At 40.5% G+C, this 18,348-nt stretch overlaps 2 long non-coding RNA genes across 2 annotated transcripts; one reads left to right on the top strand and one right to left on the bottom strand.

Moving 5' to 3' along the window:
• Nucleotides 1-1,124: 1,124 nt before the first annotated feature.
• On the bottom strand, nucleotides 1,125-17,101 carry LOC116222831. The gene is made up of 3 exons (XR_004164798.1): nucleotides 16,835-17,101; nucleotides 8,311-8,312; nucleotides 1,125-1,135 (listed from the first exon to the last, which is right to left on the bottom strand). It is a non-coding gene; the product is annotated as an uncharacterized LOC116222831 (long non-coding RNA).
• Nucleotides 16,688-17,871, top strand: LOC116222830. The gene is made up of 3 exons (XR_004164797.2): nucleotides 16,688-16,916; nucleotides 17,372-17,411; nucleotides 17,819-17,871. It is a non-coding gene; the product is annotated as an uncharacterized LOC116222830 (long non-coding RNA).
• Nucleotides 17,872-18,348: the final 477 nt, after the last annotated feature.

Below are 18,348 nucleotides of genomic sequence, written 5' to 3'. Positions count from 1 at the left end.
CCTGGCATGGTCTTAAAACACAGATGATGTGGGCCTGTTGCAACTTTAACTCCCTGGCTGTGTTTATGTTGTAAACAGAGGCATGATCTCGGGACACCCCCAGAGTTGTTTAATGGGGCCCTGCTCTGTGGTCACATGTCGATGCTTTTCATTTTGCAGGATCAGCCAACACATAAACAAAAGATAACATCACAGCTGAAAAGTTCAGAAGATCATGCTGGGAAAAGTAAATAGAAAGAGGAGTACAGAAAGAGACCTGCTGTTAGTTTGGCAGAGCTCAGCTAGATCAAAGTGAATGATCACCAAAAGAAAAAAAAGTTCAAAAGTATATTTTTATATCCTCTTTCTTGAATACTAACTCATTGGACCGCCATAATATTAAGTTTCTGTTCTTATTAACCATATACTCCCCATCACGCTAATACAGAGGCAGGTCTGGAAAGACCCAAAAGGACTTTAGCCTTTAACTGACATTTGTTCTTAACTGAATTCAGCCCTTGATAAGATGTTTTGTTTTCATTCTTCGTTTCCCCTCTCATTAGTCTGAGAACCCAATTGACACAACACACATCACAGCATTATACCATATCACTCCTAAGGCTTCTCACAGCCTCTCCGGCTGGCCTTCGAACGGCCCATGAAGTACTAAAAATACTGAGCTAAACATGCTATTAGGAGTCGCATAAAGAGACCATAAGTGCCCCTTATGATTGAACCCTGTCTCTGATCTTTCATCACACATCCTTTTACCCCCTGCATGTCTCTTCGACCCCTAACCCCCACCCCACCCCACCCCACCCCATACTCTTCTACCGGAGAGTTTAACACAGACATACTCCATGCATTTATCAGCCTAAAGCCATTTTAATAATATTGATTATTATTATTATTATTATTATTCATAGAGAAGTAGGGTGATGATTATTACTGATACTAATTCTGCACATAAATGCAGAAGGAAAGTTTGGAGTTTTCCGTTTTTAAGATACAATATGGGGATTGTCTCAGGAATTTTCCTTTCTGCCTTTATATCTTAATACAGCTGCATGCGTCATGGAGCGAGTGGGTTGATCTCTTGTCATCCTCTGTCTGCTTATACAGTTTATTCATCACAGCGCAGAATACACCCAACACACTGAGCTTCATGATGATGTCATACAGGCACGGTCAATCCTAAGAATGTCTGTTCATACACACTCTGTTACATACTTTACTTTTCCCAGCTGTAAAAAAAGGGGTTTGTCAGGTATTGTAAGAAAAAGTAAAGTAAAGAATAAAATTGCAAAACAAAAACTAAAACTAGATAATGATGGTACAGTCTTGTCTGTCTGTGATGCACCGGAAAAATGAAATATAACCTCAAAAGGATGTAAGGAAAGAACCCAACGACCTCATTGTTCGTTATGAACTATGAACATAGAAGCACATAAATACATGCATACTAAGTCACCACACAAACTCACACTCACAAACACACTCACTCACTCACACACACACACACACTCACACACACACACACACACACACACACACACACACACACACGCACACACACACACACACACACACACACACACACACACACACACACACACACAAACAAACCATCTGGGATCCAACAGTTTCTCTTCCCATTTTCAGCTCTCCCTGTTCTCACCTTCCAGTGTGGAAACAGAGGTAACTGGACTCCTATTGGCACAGCTGACATCAGACACCGTTAAGGAGAACAGGCTCTTTCTCTGCACCACGGGAAATTCAGAGTGCAATCTAGGCTTCTCACAGTCGGCACGCTATCCGGCGACGTAAGCCGGAAGCTTGGGTTACTGGCAGCCTTGTCCTTTTGTGGACGCTTCTATTCAGGCTCCTGAGAGATGACCCTAACCGTCTCTGCCCCCAGGGCTGGATTAGCCAGTCTGCGTGGTATTGTCAATAGTAGTCAGTATTTGTATGTATGTGTCTGCACCGTGCATGTGTGTTGTGTATGTGTGTTGTGATTGTACGTATAGACCTTCTGCTGGTGAGGGCATACCACTTGAATAAGTTGAACATTGTACATGGATGCATGGATACTTGTATCTGGCCTGGGAAATCTTTCTCATAGAATTGCTGCTCAAAAAATAAAACAAAAAAATAAAATTTCTGACATAATTAAACACTTCAGAGAAATTATCCAACCAAAAGTCTGCTTCATCTGTCCAAGTAGAATTGCAATGTTTGGGCAAATAAATACAGGGTATCTGGTTTCCAGAAGCCCACTAATTAAGCCCAGGTCTTTTTTAGACAGGAGTGGTTTCAACCAAAGCAGCACATCTTGATTTAAGCTAAATTTAAACACCATAAACAAAATACTGAAACCAGGTCTTGGGGGTGTATAGGGGGATGGTGGTTATGAGTACACACACACACGCACACACGCACGCACGCACGCACGCACGCACGCACGCACACACACACACACACACACACACACACACACACACACACACTAAACCAGGTCTTGGGGGGGTGTTGGGGGATGGTGGTTATGAGTCCAAAGGGCTTTGGGGATAGTAAGTCTGTAGTTTACTGCCTAAAGTGTATTTTAAAGATGCATAAAAAGTAAAGCAAAACATCTAATACCATTCAAATTGGCAAACTGGGTTCCAGAAAAAATATTCCTCAATCAATTGTGGACTGAGTGAGAAAATAAACACAGCAGCATGAGTGGGCTCATTAGGCAACCGTACCTCCGCCTTAGTGTACTCAGGCCAACAGGCTTTGATCATTTGGCTTTTCTGTGCCATACATTTCTCTAATGTCAGATCTGATGTGTGTGTGAGTGTGTGTGTGCGTGTGTGTGTGTGTGTGTGTGTGTGTGTGTGTGTGTGTGTGTGTGTGTGTGTGATCAGATCAACCACACAGTTGCAGCTCTGTGTAGCTAATTTGATTCCTCTTCTTTTGTTCAGTAAAGAAAATGCGGCTGGCAAATCTCTCTGGATATGTGTATCTGGTAAATATATAAATTAAACGTTGTGAGGGAGAATGTATGGAGATGACACAATGACATCCTCTAACAGACGCCTTTATTCAAACAGACAATTTCATAGATTATGAGGGCCATGTATGTCTGGATAATTAAATTCAATTCAATTGTATTTATATTGCGCCAAAACAATGAACGAAGTGTCTCAAGGCGCTTTATAGAGCCCAGGGCCTGAACCCCCTTAGAGCAAGCACAGTGTCGACAGGGGCAAGAAAAAACTCCCTGTTAACAGAAATAAACCTTAAGCAGAATCTCAGCACATAAGGGGGGGGGGGGCCCATCTGCTTGGAGCCGGCCGGGTAGAGGGGGGGCTTGTGGCAGAAGGGGGGGGGGGGGGGGGAGAGAAGGTGAGGGGAAACAATCAGAAACATGGCAGATGAAATCATAGGCGTATCAGGATGAGTATGTTAGCATACAAGGGGTAAATGTACACAATACATAAAGGTTACTATTACAAGTGTATGGAACAGAAAACTATGTCGATGGTGGCAATAATTTACATTGCAGGTCAATTCTAACAGGGAGTATGAGGTAGAATCAGTGCGGTAGGTGTGGGTGGGCTGAGGGTTTCTGCAAGTAGATCAGATGGAGAGACTACAGCAGCATCCCAAAGATGGGAAAAAGACAAAGTGAGTGGATAGAGTTTGGCTGCCAATTAGCAAATATGTACTTAATGGATCTGGTGATGAGGAACAATGTTTACACAGCCATCAGCATTTGCAAGCAAAGATCACGCTATAAGAGAGAGAGAAAATTTGGTTATTAAACATCAATTTGACAAACAGATAAAGATATACATTTTGGTAGACAATTAACAGTAGGTAATATGGCCACTTTATCAGTATCAGTATTAGCATAATATGATATAAGAGGAGAGGGAGAGGCTGTCTGGCAAGGTGTATTAGAATTTAGTTTATGTTTAGTTTTGATGAGTTATGTTTAGTTATGGTTGGCTGACTTGGTGCATGGGGATTTTAGTTATAGAAGCATAGTAAGGGTGGCAGGATACAATAACAGTGCACAGCTGGCTGGTGAGAGCCGCAACACGCATTGGATGCTGTACCCGGGATCTGTAAAGGCCCTCCTTCACAGTTTTGTAGAGAGTGTGCGAGCAGCAGTGTTCTGTAGAAGTTGGAAGCTTTTTATTGAGTTGTTGCTACATCAGGGCAGGGGGGCATTGCAGTAGTCTAGTCGCAACGTAATAAAAGCGTGAATTCGTTTTTCTGCATCCTGGAAGGACTTTTTGGCAATATTGTGTCGATAGTCAAGTAGGTGGTCTTGGTTAGTAATTACACCAAGATTTTTGGTATTAGTGTTTGATGTTAATGAGATGCCATCAAGTGTGGGTAGATGGCTAGATCAGTTCATCCTCAATTGTTAAGGGCCTACAAGCATAACCCCAGTTTGATCTGAGTTAAGGAGCAGGAAGTTGTTAGTCATCCATGCTTTTACATCTTGTAGGCAAGCTTCTTTCTTGGGTAGCTGTACAGTTTCAGGTTTCATGGATAGGTTAAGCTGGGTGTCATCAGCATAGCAATGGAAGTTAATACCATGCTTCCTTATGACAGCACCTAAGGGTGGCATGTACAAGGAGAAGAGCAAGGGTCCAAGCACAGAGCCTTGGGGAACATCATAACTTACTCTGGTGTGATTGAATGTCTTATTATGGACATGGGGAGAGAAGGTGAGGGGAGAGAAGGTGAGGGGAAACAATCAGAAACATGGCAGATGAAATCATAGGCGTATCAGGATGAGTATGTTAGCATACAAGGGGTAAATGTACACAATACATAAAGGTTACTATTACAAGTGTATGGAACAGAAAACTATGTCGATGGTGGCAATAATTTACATTGCAGGTCAATTCTAACAGGGAGTATGAGGTAGAATCAGTGCGGTAGGTGTGGGTGGGCTGAGGGTTTCTGCAAGTAGATCAGATGGAGAGACTACAGCAGCATCCCAAAGATGGGAAAAAGACAAAGTGAGTGGATAGAGTTTGGCTGCCAATTAGCAAATATGTACTTAATGGATCTGGTGATGAGGAACAATGTTTACACAGCCATCAGCATTTGCAAGCAAAGATCACGCTATAAGAGAGAGAGAAAATTTGGTTATTAAACATCAATTTGACAAACAGATAAAGATATACATTTTGGTAGACAATTAACAGTAGGTAATATGGCCACTTTATCAGTATCAGTATTAGCATAATATGATATAAGAGGAGAGGGAGAGGCTGTCTGGCAAGGTGTATTAGAATTTAGTTTATGTTTAGTTTTGATGAGTTATGTTTAGTTATGGTTGGCTGACTTGGTGCATGGGGATTTTAGTTATAGAAGCATAGTAAGGGTGGCAGGATACAATAACAGTGCACAGCTGGCTGGTGAGAGCCGCAACACGCATTGGATGCTGTACCCGGGATCTGTAAAGGCCCTCCTTCACAGTTTTGTAGAGAGTGTGCGAGCAGCAGTGTTCTGTAGAAGTTGGAAGCTTTTTATTGAGTTGTTGCTACATCAGGGCAGGGGGGCATTGCAGTAGTCTAGTCGCAACGTAATAAAAGCGTGAATTCGTTTTTCTGCATCCTGGAAGGACTTTTTGGCAATATTGTGTCGATAGTCAAGTAGGTGGTCTTGGTTAGTAATTACACCAAGATTTTTGGTATTAGTGTTTGATGTTAATGAGATGCCATCAAGTGTGGGTAGATGGCTAGATCAGTTCATCCTCAATTGTTAAGGGCCTACAAGCATAACCCCAGTTTGATCTGAGTTAAGGAGCAGGAAGTTGTTAGTCATCCATGCTTTTACATCTTGTAGGCAAGCTTCTTTCTTGGGTAGCTGTACAGTTTCAGGTTTCATGGATAGGTTAAGCTGGGTGTCATCAGCATAGCAATGGAAGTTAATACCATGCTTCCTTATGACAGCACCTAAGGGTGGCATGTACAAGGAGAAGAGCAAGGGTCCAAGCACAGAGCCTTGGGGAACATCATAACTTACTCTGGTGTGATTGAATGTCTTATTATGGACATGAACCAACTGAGGATGGTCAGAAAGGTAAGACCTAAACCATCCTGGAAACCTTAGGTTGTTATAATTGTTTTGACTAGCGCTTAACTTGCACTTCAGCAGTTACATTCCTGCACTTCTTTTTCCTCTTTTCTAGGTTGTTGTTTTTCTAATTCTCATGTAAAGTAGTATTTATTGTTACACCATGCTTTTTTATTGCTCTTAGCTTGACTGTTCTCTCCCTTGTACGTCGCTTTGGACAAAAGCGTCTGCTAAATGACTAAATGTAAATGTAAATGTAATTGTTTTCAATCGATGAATAGTAAGCTGATTTCGCATCAGAAAGTGCTTTTTTATAGTTTACAAGAATACCCTTCCATGGCAGGTACCAGTGGTGCAACAGTGTCAAGTGTTGAGTGAAGCACACTTCTGTTAGTAGGGATGAGTCGATATGAGATGGGGATGTGTTTACACCACCTTCAGTGCCAGGAGTAAGAGCTGAGGTAAGTGAGGCTGGTAGTTTTGACATGAACTCTGTTGTCAGATAAACAACAGCTATAGAAGTGGGTTAATTCTGATGTTGCACAGAGTTCTAACTGCATGTTGAATGTAATTAGGTGATGATCGGAAAGGGCAGTATTTTGAGCTAGAACTATCGGGTCAATTTTTAAGCCATAATAGACAGACACTTAAGATTAAAAAAAAAATGGAATAGAATGAAATGACACTCATGCCACTTCTCACAGCCTCCATAGGGCAGCTGAAACTCTCCCTCTGTTGTGTCGTTATGGAAACACAGCCAGATTCAAACTATTGCCACTAGGTTTGTCCTGGCCTGTGAGTTTGCAGTATTGTGGATTGGGTTGGCAAACCAAACAACCAACTGTTTAAATGACTCTTGAAGATGAAGTTAGGGAAAAGCTCAGCTTTCAAGGGTAAGATCTAAGGTGATGATATGCAAAGTATTTGAGTCCAAGATCCTGTTTTCTGGTTTTGAGTCCCCTTCCTGTTGCACTCATTTTTAGCATATCTGTCCCTTGGGGGGGTCCCCATGTCCCTCTCACTCAGCACCTGTTCTTTCCCTCTGTTACTATACCTGTGGCACAGCCAAGAAACCGGGGGACTCTGAAAGGAAGAAACACCTCTTTTGTTTGGGAGGAATGGTGAATGATACCAACCGTATTCTGGAAATATGAGCAGGGATGTGTGTGTGTGTGTGTGTGTTGTTTTGTGCATGCAAAGTACATATCAACATGAAAAACAAAGCTGAAAAGGATTATTATTGTACTAGGGGTGGACGATCTGACAATTTTATGTCGTGATCAACTTTGAAGACATGGATCATGGACATTTTCACATTTTATATCCTCCTGCTAATGTATCCAAACTTCACATAAAACTTTGATGGAATGCTAAGATGACAAACCAACAGAATGATTGCCGATTAGATGACTGCGCTGATAAACTGAGTTAATCTGAGCTAAGAGTGGTCCAGACCAACCTTACAAAAGTCTCTCTTAGTGAAGTTATAGCTTAGCTAAGAGTTTTTGCGTGGAGGGGGGGATCTCTCCTTTCTCTTGGACAGAGAGCTTTTGACTTTAGTGTCCGTCATCCATCCTTCTTCACTGTTTCCTTATTTTTCCCACTCAGTTTTTGGAAACGCTCTCCAACAGCTGCAGAGTCTTTGAGGTAATTTCACTGTAAATGTGAGGTCAAAGGGTAAAGGGTAAATAAAGCACTTCAAGGAGGGTGAGAGCCACAAGGCAGGAGAACATGTAACGTAACACCATCTGTCTGAGAATAAATGGCATCCCCAGCACCTCTGATGTTCCATATATAGCTCATAGTTCCTTTCAGTTTCAGTTTTCCCTTTTTCACACACGTAAATACTCACACACACACACAAACAGAAACACACACGCAGACACACACACAATTGATCATCACCCCACACAAATACACACAAAGGCACCCAACCCTCATATAGATGAATCTGTGCTTGTCATATTGCTGATGCCTGCTTCTTCTAGAAATGACAGCATTATTAACATTAGTCTAGTAGCATTAATGAGCATATCAGTAATTCACCTGTGTTGCCACTCAAGTGAATGCAGGTCATTTTAAGGTAACAATACATGGCTTGTATTAGTTGTTCCCACATGAATATCCTCCTGGGAACCAAGAAAAATGAACAGAATAGCTGAAAAGAGTAAGAGGGTATGCATGAAAAACTAATGTCTACTACAGAGGACACAAGTCTATGGGTTGGTTCTCAGGAGGCTACACTCCTAGCATGACAGACTGTCTGACCCCGTAACACCACCTGAATGTTGCATGTTCTCTCTGGTTCTAGTTTCTGTTAGTTCTTAACGAGGCCTTGTCTCTGGGGAACACATTAAGGGAAGGTCTTTGAGGCTGAATCATAATTGGAAACCCCTCAGTGTGAAGTTGGAACCGCATCATACAAACAAATTCACTTTGATATGAAACAGATATATCACAAAGCGCCGGGAAGGATATGGAACACACATACCAGTAGTCTACACTGATTATACTGAAAGTTTCTGTGCAAGAACTTAGCTGATGAGTGAAATAATGTTAACATAAATATGTGCATGACATGGTGTGAATACGCGTGAGGCAGGATGTGAGGGTGGATATGATAGTGGTAAAGAACAATCGATTAATGAAAGATTCAAATAGATGAACTGTCAACAATACGTTGCAATACCCAAGTGTCTTGTCCGTTGCTTTTGAACACAGGGCTTTCTGGCACAACGATTTCTAAAAATATCATAGGTTAGCTCTTAAAAGAGAAAGTGTAGTTTCAGCAGCCAAACATGTGGTGAATCAAACACACTGGGCATGTATTACCCGGCTCCAGTGACCTTGAGTGAGCACAGGGTCTCTGTATGATGATTAACTATTTGTACACCATCTTATTCTGCTTGAACAGGCCCAGGCCATTAACACTTAAAAGGAAATCCAACTTGATATAAGATGCACCTGAAACTAATGGGAAGTGAGTGCTCATCGTGAACAGTGTCGTGGAACAGACAGGCCAAGCATGGTGGCTCAAAAAGCCTGGCCTAAGAAAGCCTGACACGGGAACATACAGGATTTCAATGCACTGAATGGGACCATACTATGTGAACACTGATCAGACCACCAACTTGGGAGCAATCTCTAATATGTATATAAAGGCACAGAGCTGTGGGGTGAGCAATCCTTACTCCCAGGCACCAGAGACTTATGAACACCTCTGAGGATGCAGGCGGGTGAGGAATCTCCCTGCCAGGCACAACCAGAATCCAGCTGAGCGCTGAACCTATACTGAACAGTTAAACTTTGAATGAACTAATCCATTCCATTTTGACGAGAAGACGATGGTTTATACGTACAAAATCTAAAGACAGGCAAGGCTGATGTGAACTGTGGGGGAAAATCTTAGTAGGGTTGGTAAATTTACTACGTCAAATTCACCCAAAATTTGCACACACAAAAACCCGCAAACCTTTGTTGAAAATGGAAGCACGAGCCTGTGAGTGTTACACATAAATGTTAACATGTGATTCATATTTAAGACATGGCACTGAACCTCTCTGGAGCCCTGTCCACGGTGGAAAGGAGAGACAGTAACTACCCACACTAACACCACTAATACCCTATCTGAGACAGACTCCCAGACATCCCCCCTAATCCACCAGGCCACAGTGACACTACAACAGAGCTCCAGACTTTATCTACACCCCCTCCTCGGCTGAGACAGTCAGACAATAAAGACATGTGGGTGGCTGACTGGCAACCCCCCCAACACACACACACACACACACACACACACACACACACACACACACACACAAAGAATGAAAAAAACATAACAAAAAAAAAAGGAACGAGAGACAGAAAAAAAATGTGGTGTTACACAATAAAAACTCAATTAGCCACTTTGTATTAATGATAATAAAAATATAGTCTAGACATGGAGTATTAAATGAAAGGGTATTTTATGTGAACATAATTCTTAGTAAAAAAGCGCTGAGTATTAGTCTGCCAATGAGAGCTTAGAGTATCCTGTTTTGTTGGAGGTGTAATTACATTCACAGCTACTTGTTTGCTGATCTAAGGGGTAAGAAGCACAGTGCAGTTTGTGAAGTCAAACAGTCGCGGTTGGAAAGAACTGATGGATTTCATTAGAGAACGCACTGCATTTTAAAAATGCACTTGAAGTGGTGGAGGAGCTGACTGAGACATAATGCACTTAAGTCAATACTGTCATCTTCCAATGATACTCATGTTTCAGCTCCATATGCAAGAGATGAAATCTGTATACGCAACCGTGTATGTGTATGTTTTAAAGACGCATGACAGTACAAAAACTCCCAAGGGGTAAATAGAGGGTAAAGTTAAGTAACTTTTGGACAAAGTTAATGTATTTATAAAACATTTACAACCTCTTTCAAGAGAACATTATCTGGTTTATTAGCTCTCTATAAACATTTGTCGATATATTAAGCTTTAATAGGTTCTTTGGTGTGTTCCCATATTGAAGATACATTTTGTAGGGTTGGGTTAAAATAAATACAACATATTCCTTAGCAGCCATCCATAGCAGCTCGATGGATGAGGAACACATATCTAAATTAAAACTAATTTATGCAATTTCTCAGCTTTACCAGTCACTAATTTACTTCACTGGAAAGCCAAACAAACACACAGAGATGCAGCAGAGAATTGCTGAGTCCACAAAAATCTCACTACAGGTGGCTGGTATTGGAACTCTACCAGGGAAGCACCCACTGCCCTCTCTTTCCTGGGAATCAGGGAGTGAGAGAGGCTAGTTGCACTAGCGCTCTTCAAGGGCTTGTCTGAAGGAATAAGATAAGATAAACTTGTATTAATCCCCGTAGGGAAATTGAGGTGTAATAGCAGCAAGGTAATAGGAATACAATATATAATTAAAAATAAATAAATAAAAATTAAATAAAATAGAATAAAAATGGTATGAATGTATCACAGTGGAAATGTGTTTGTTTGTAGGAAAGTAAGCTCATCCTTACAAGTTACATCAAGTGGAGGAAAGAAAACTAGCCTTGAACTGGGTAATTACTGGAATAAGAGGTGCCTTTTCTTTCCATTCTATTCTTTTATTTCTAATACATTCTCTGACAAAGAAAAGTATTATTTGAAAAGTATCTAAAATAATTGCCCATCAAATGTACAGGCCTACACTTTTCTCAGTCACAGCACTTTTAGGATCTACATACTTACCTTTTCATCCATCTGTTTCACAAGGTAACCATTTGATCATCAATGTGATTGTGAACACAACATAGTTTGTTTTAAGGCAAGCTTTGTCATTTGGAAGACTATTTTCACTAATCAATACATGGTTTTATTTGAAGGTGGCATTAGAGATATTGTGGTGCACATTTGAATAAGTGAGTTTTTATTTGTGGAGTAGGCTACTTGAAAGGATGAGAGTACATGAATGCACCTCACACAGCATACAGTACACAGATAGCATGGGCCACTGACACCTTGGTGTATTCATTTAATGTCTTTAAAAGATAAGTACAAGATAATATAAGATGTGGATAAATTGTCCAGTCCATTATAATAGTTGCAGCTCAGTTAATCCACGTGGAAATCACAGCCTTTGACTGACACCAGCAGGAACCGAGGAAAAAAGGGGTCAAAGAAACAATAATAGCACTGTATTTTACAGAACTAAGGCCATCTATTGCAGTCCAGGTCGCACTGAACTGCTAGCGCTATCTAGTGGATCTGCTGCAGTGGACTAGCGTGTGTAATGTTAGTTAGACAGGAGAGGCATATCACCCATGGGCCACTGCCACTCTAGAACACATAGGCAGCACACACACGGGTTATCAACATCCCAATCTTCAAAATAGGATGGTCTCAATTTATTATGTGCAAAGCACCTTGTCGAGATCTTGGCAGACGTTTCATCCTTTAAACAGCACAGCTGATATTAGTGTAGTGAGGTGTGTAGAGGTTAGCCCTGTGCCCTATGTGTAATACCTGGCCACACCCCCACCACACAAACGCATTTTAATGCTGCCATATCAGACACGTCACCTACTTTTCATGTGTATCCTCTAAGTAACAAGGGCATATAATAGACACTGTAGAACCGAGCAGCACCAAACCCAACAACAGTGCATACTTAGTTTATACCAGATGACGGCCAAATATCAAGACCTGTTCACCTCACACCACAATTTGACAAGGTTACCCACAGATCTCTGAGTTTAGTATTAAATATCACAGCACAGCACCATGTGCTTCATGTGTTCAATGAACTGAGCTGTAACACATTGTGGCAGTGACTAATCGAACACAGTAAAACTTAATGATATAACCAATCTCACCTGCATATGAAAGTTCATCATATCGTAGATTTAAGTCCACTGTTATCTCAGTTGTGAAACATAATGTCTGCTAGACACTAGTAGATAGCTAGTTAGAGATTAACTTGGGCAGAGTTGTCATTACACAAAGTCTGACTTTTTTAGTGCAGCAACATTTTATTTTAATCGCACTTGGCAAACTGAACCAATATTGCAGTGGTAGCAATACTTTGAAACTGTTAAAGCATTTAAAAACCACTCAAGGCCAGGAAGACATAGCTCTGACATCTTATAGAGAAATGTATCTTTGATGGATAGCTATGGTAATGCACTGGAACAAAGGTGATAGTATTCGACTGGGGGTCTTAGGCTAAATTGTTTGTAACACTTAGAGTAACATTTTATACATTCCCAACCGTCATTTTTGTGCATCAGTTTGATGTTGACTTATCAATGGGCGATGGATCACTTTGGGAAGCTTTCTTTCCTTTGTAGTCAGATTTTAGTCTGAGGGGAAGGGAGGAGAAAGGAAGGGGACAGAATCAGAAACATGGCAGATTAATTCATACACCTATCAGGATAAGCATGCTAGCATACATGTGACTAATGTACCTGATTGTTTAACCCACTTGTGGTCCGGTCTGAATTGACTGGATATGGGATAACCATATTGACTGGATAGGGGATAACCATATCCAGTCAATTCAGACCGGACCACAAGTGGGTTAAACCTGAATGGTTCATACCCAGTTGCGGACCTGGGTCACAACCTGATGTACAATACTTGAACGCTCTCTCCCCATCTTATCCACTATTCATTTTGTATGTATCATGTACATGTATCAATGGTTCCCAAAAGTGTGGGGGTGGGCCCCACAGGGGGAGCAGAGTTACAGCAAGGGAGGTGTGGGTTTAGACCCAAACAAATGGAACAAGAACCCTAAACAACCTACTACTGGTCAAAATACTGGTAAAAAATCTTTAGCCTATGTGTTAGAAGGGATAGCTAGCATATTAATACAATGAACATGAACCCATCCAAATAATGGGACAATACATAGCCAATCATACAACCGTATTTGATCCGGCCAGATTTGATCCGTTTTAAACAAGAGCTGTGATTCAGATCAAATATAAATTATTTAGGTGACAAAATATTTAAGTTTAACCGATTGATGTAATGAAATCGAAATGTTTAAATGTTCAGATGTAGAAACAATATTAAAGAAAACTATACGACAGGACTGGTGGACATCTGTTTTTTTATTTTTCTTTATTGATAAAACTGATCAAATGTCAGCTGTTCAAATATATATATAAGAAAAATCTCATTGTCAATGAAATGTTTGGGAAATGTTTGGGAGCCACTGGGATAAACCTTGGTGAAATAAGTTCAACCGGGGTCATTGGTTTGAAAAGGGTACAAGAAAAGAGACAATAAATTATATTTTCAAATGTACTAGATAATGATTCTAGCACATGTAGGGTCTTGGTGGAGAGACAGGTGATTAATAGCTCTGTGTGTTGAGATTTCTTACCCACACTAAGTGGTTTCTGGCTTAGGTCTTATGTTTTAGGTATTTTTAGCAAAATAAGTATTTTGTATGTACAGTGCATTTGTTGTAATGGTATTATTCCATGTGTAGGTAGCATTAAGGCAGACTCATCAGATCAGAGACTAGAGAGTTAAAGCAGCCTGTATTGAATGGATTGTATTATAATGGGGATGCCTTTAGGACCCTGAGGAGTGAGGGAAGATTATGTAGGGACAATGTTAGCTGGTGCCCTCTCTCTCTCTCTCTCTCTCTCTCTCTCCCTCTCTCTCTCTCTCTCTCTCTCTCTCTCTCTCTCTCCCTCTCTCTTTCTCTCTACTACCAGCGCGCAAAGGAAGAAAGTGCAGTGGGGTGTAGACACAGCACATGTGGACAGCAAGCATTTTTGCGAGCCCAGAATACAGCAGTTGAGGGAAGATTAGTTGCCATATAGACACGTTGTTATCACAGTAGGCTAGTTCTTTCACCTCCGTTGGTTTGTGAAATGCAGATATAAAGGGCTCATTTAACTACAAACTAATGAAAGCATTATTATTATGAATACTACTAATATATGCCACTAAAAACTACACACTGCATCTTCAAGCACACAAGAGAGGGTAGAGAAGAGGATTAATCAAGCTACAGCTCAAGTCCTGTACAGCATCAGTGAACAATATTACACCACACCTAAAGTCTACAATGTATTTAGATAAATACCACAAACAAAGAAAAAACTAAAAAGACAAACATATTCAAAACACAAAAGGGCCTGTTACTCTCACTTACGGTACTCTTAAAGTATAACGATGGTTGTGATGTTAATTCAGCTTTTATTCCATGTGTGCAGTGGTGTCTTGCGCTATGGGATTCATTTTTCTCTCCACCATGTGTGTTGGGTCCTCAAATATATCAATAGCCTTTTAATTCCCTCCTGAGAATCTCTGCCAGTTATATCAAGTGATTGTGTCAGTGCCGAGATTATTGCACCCTTTGAGAATTTCTACTCCGTTTTTTGTAAAAAAAAATTATCATGTGCTAAATTTAGAGAATAAATTGTTTATCTTTTGTCCCAATTCTTCTGGACACATTCCTGGGCAGGCAGTGGACCAGAACAGGAGTTACAACTATGTCAGGCTCTTACACAATGTCCATCATTGCATTGAGAAACAGTCCACGAGTGAAGTAGAAGTTCACTTTCCCATCCTATCCCCTGCTGATTGCTTCCCACTGCTGCACCAAAATAGTCTCTCAAGACTTTTCATTACACAGACGGAGCCTGTGGAAGGGGCCAATCAGAAACCCAATGTGTTTACATCCCCTAAATCTTCTGCTCTTTTGATGCAGAACAAGGACAAAGTTTCAAGTCAGAGGGGATGAGCCAGAGGGCAAGATACGACAGGCAAAGAAGTACAATAAGAAATCTGTAATTCTCTGCCCTCCCTGAGTTCCAGTTTTGTGTGTGCATAGCAAACCAGAATTACAGAGCAATTTGAGTTTGATCGGAGTCATGGGTCAGACTCTCATGAGCTTGCCACTGTGCCTTGGTTCAGTTTTTAGATTCAGCTTCGCTTTTAACTATTTGTTGTAGTCACATGGTATTATGATTTATTTGCATCTGATGAAAAAAAAAAAGCCATAAAAGACATTTGGTATCTGAGATTAAGGAGGGTATGTTGTAGCCTACGCTTTGTGTTAGAGCAAATAACACTGTCATGTTTAAAGAAAATCTTTGATGAAGAGATGCTCAATAATATTGACATTCGAATAGGATGTCTCCAAGATAGCAATGTACTTTATCGCCAGCCTATTGTCTTAAAGGTACAATAAGCACCATTGCCTAAAAAAATATTGACAACCTGTGAAAGTGACAAACATTTTCCTTATATCTGAAAAGAGAACATTTAAATATGATCAGGACAAGCTTTTCATAGTGTCATTTTGTCAGCAAGAAACAACAACCTATGTTGTTAAGGCAATGCTATCTTAGATGTTTATAGGCCTTTTCCCCTCCTTAACAGTAATTGTGGGTCATGGGTAATGTTCCATGCAGAAATGACACGTGTTGGTACTTGAATTGTCATAAATAGACATTTAAATACTGCTATGTCCATCACTGGCCACCATTATGAGAAAAATAACAAGCATTATGCTGTAAATCATTCTAAATCTCTCCCTGCATTGTGTGATAGTGAGTGTTCTGGTAGATGTTCTGTGTAAGTATGGATGTGTGTATGTACCAGTATGTGTGTGATAGTGAGTGTTCTGTGTAAGTATGGATGTGTGTATGTACCAGTATGTGTGTGATAGTGAGTGTTCTGTGTAAGTGTTCTGTGAAAGTATGGATGTGTGTATGTACACTGCAAAAACTGCTTTTCTAACCTAGGGTTATTATTCTTATATTAAGATGAAAAAATCTAGTTGGTCTTGTTTTAAGCAAAATTGGACTTACCTAGTGTTGTCTTGATAAGGTTATTTTTACCTATTTCAAGCAAATATTACTTGCGCTGCCTTGATAAGCACATTTGAACTTAATTTGAGTTCTTTAACACTAGATATGAGCACTTTATCTTAAAAGAATCCATTTCAAGTGTGGTAGTCTTATTTTAAGCAATAGTGTCAAGTTGAAAACGTCTCATTTCAAGCAGAAATTCACTTGTTATTTTCTTATTGCATTAAAGGTCATAATTCAAGTTATTTTTAACTAGAAATGAGTTTTAACAACCACTTAATTGCATTAAGTAGTAAAACGTGACCTAAATCACTTAAAAAACACAGTCAAATATACTTGCGATACTTGTGGATTACCACTGATCACAAGATGCTCAGTCAGAAATGTTGTCATAAACCACAAGTTTTCCTCAAACTCGGTGGCAGGATCGAATTCACTCGAACGCACCCAACTCAAATGTCGCTTGAGCTGCATGCCAGTGATGTGAACTGAAGCAAGTACAAGAGCTGTGCCTTTCGACTTCAAAAGCTAAAGGTAAGTTAACATAATTTAACCTCTGCCTACTTTGGTAATTCGTCAGCAATATTGAAAACAAAAATGTTTGTAAAAGACCAAGACTTCTGGTTGAAGTTATTAACTTGTTAGCAAACAAAGCTAGCACACTTGACGTCAGCTAAGACAGCTAACCTAGCACAATAATTCAATTGAAGCCATGTCGACTGAGCTAACGTCTCTCATATGTTTTAAACTAGTGCCAGGTAATACTATGTCAGAAAGTGTCCCTAGTAGTCTTGTCTGTAAAAAGTAAGCAAGTTCAGAGGATTCATTTAGTGTGAATGTTGGTGATATAATAGCTAGTAGCTGCAGTTAGCTCTTAGCTAACTAGCTACTCTATAGGTTAAGGATCCCCCACCCTGAGTGAAGCTTCGACTTGAAGTTGAAGATTTTTTCTTTCTGAAAGAGTAACAACCCTTTTCTTTAAATTACAGATGGAGCAATTGGACAAGACAACACAGTCGCTTCTGGAAGGTAAGTCTATGATAGTACATATGATAGAAGATGGTTAGATAAAGCCAAAGATTGTGGCTAGACTGGCTATGCATGGTTTCCCTAGAAGTGAATATAGTTAGTTAGCTGGCTGGCATGGAGTGGCAGTAAGAAATGTAATAACAAAAATAGTAATAAAAACTTAAAGCTGTGTAAGGATAATGTACAGTGAGGTGGTCATTATCGCGGCATAGCCGATATGCTACTACACTTTTCCTTGAATCTCAGCAAACTGGTGGTTGTCACTGGAGGGTTCTAACACCACTACATTTGTCATTTGTACAAGTGACCCATTACATTGACTTGCAGCTTACTCAGTGCTCTTATGTATCCATAGTTTCAGGGTCATCATAAATATTGCACATTAACTTATACCACTTTGTTTGCAGCTGCACAGGCCATTGCCTTGTTGGAGGCGCTCCCAAAAATGTTCCCTTACCCCAACCGCCCTCCAAGAAAAAGTCGGCAAGTGAGGCACTGTACCATGTTCTTGAGGTGGGTTTTAGTGTCAGTACATAATGCTTTCATTTGTGAACTTCATGTGTGTGGTTTAACTTTATTCTGCCCCCCTCCCCCAATTTGTTGCTTTCAGCCATCTGAGGACGCCAATGTCTTCTTGCGTAACTGATGACCTTGCCAAGGGACATGCTTCTGGAATCCCTCATGATACTGATGGGATGCTTACTATGTGTTCCAGTTAACATATTCCCAAGTGTATTGCTAGGCTATTGTCCATAATACAAACAGATTTTATTCACGAGAGTGACAAGACGACAACATATAAAAAGGTGCTTGCTGACTGTCAAGCATTCATCCAAACCTAGTCTGTCTCTCCCTCTCTCTTTGTCAACCTCCTACTGTATGTCACTCTTCTGTATGTCACTCCCCCCCCCCCCCCCCCAACTCTTTCTCTATATGT

Source organism: Clupea harengus, chromosome 12, assembly GCF_900700415.2.
Source record: "Clupea harengus chromosome 12, Ch_v2.0.2, whole genome shotgun sequence".
Classification (NCBI taxonomy): Eukaryota; Metazoa; Chordata; class Actinopteri; order Clupeiformes; family Clupeidae; genus Clupea; species Clupea harengus.
The sequence above is the reverse complement of the archived record's forward strand: the minus strand, read 5'-3'. Positions and strand labels throughout refer to the sequence as shown.